This window comes from Physeter macrocephalus, chromosome 14 (assembly GCF_002837175.3).
Source record: "Physeter macrocephalus isolate SW-GA chromosome 14, ASM283717v5, whole genome shotgun sequence".
NCBI lineage: Eukaryota > Metazoa > Chordata > Mammalia > Artiodactyla > Physeteridae > Physeter > Physeter macrocephalus.
The window spans coordinates 38,268,337-38,269,151 of NC_041227.1; positions in this window are offsets into that span (position 1 = coordinate 38,268,337).

The following is an 815-nucleotide window of genomic DNA, read 5'->3' on the forward strand; positions in this document are numbered from 1 at the left end:
GGTTCCCTTTTCTCTACACCCTCTCCAGCATTTATTGTTTGTAGATTTTTTGATGATGGCCATTCTGACTGGTGTGAGGTGATACCTCATTATAGTTTTGATTTGCATTTCTCTAATGATTAGTGATGTTGATCATTCTTTCATGTGTTTGTTGGCAATCTGTATATCTTCTTTGGAGAAATGTCTATTTAGGTCTTCTGCCCATTTTTGGATTGGGGGTGTTTGTTATTTTTGATATTGAGCTGCATGAGCTGCTTGTAAATTTTGGAGGTTAATCCTTTGTCAGTTGCTTCGTTTGCAAATATTTTCTCCCATTCTGAGGGTTGTCTTTTCGTCTTGTTTATGGTTTCCTTTGCTGGGCAAAAGCTTTTAAGTTTCATTAGGTCCCATTTGTTTATTTTTGTTTTTATTTGCATTTCTCTAGGAAGTGGGTCAAAAAGGATCATGCTGTGATGTATGTCATAGAGTGTTCTGCCTATGTTTTCCTCTAAGAGTTTTATAGTGTCTGACCTTACATTTAGGTCTTTAATTCATTTTGAGTTTATTTTTGTATATGGTGTTAGGGAGTGTTCTAATTTCATTCTTTTACAGGTAGCTGTCCAGTTTTCCCAGCACCACTTATTGAAGAGGCTGCCTTGTCTCCATTGTATATTCTTGCCTCTTTTGTCAAAAATAAGGTGACCATATGTGCGTGGGTTTATCTCTGGGCTTTCTATCCTGTTCCATTGATCTATATTTCTGTTTTTGTGCCAGTACCATATTGTCTGGCACTGTAGCTTTGCAGTATAGTCTGAAGTCCGGGAGCCTGATTCCTC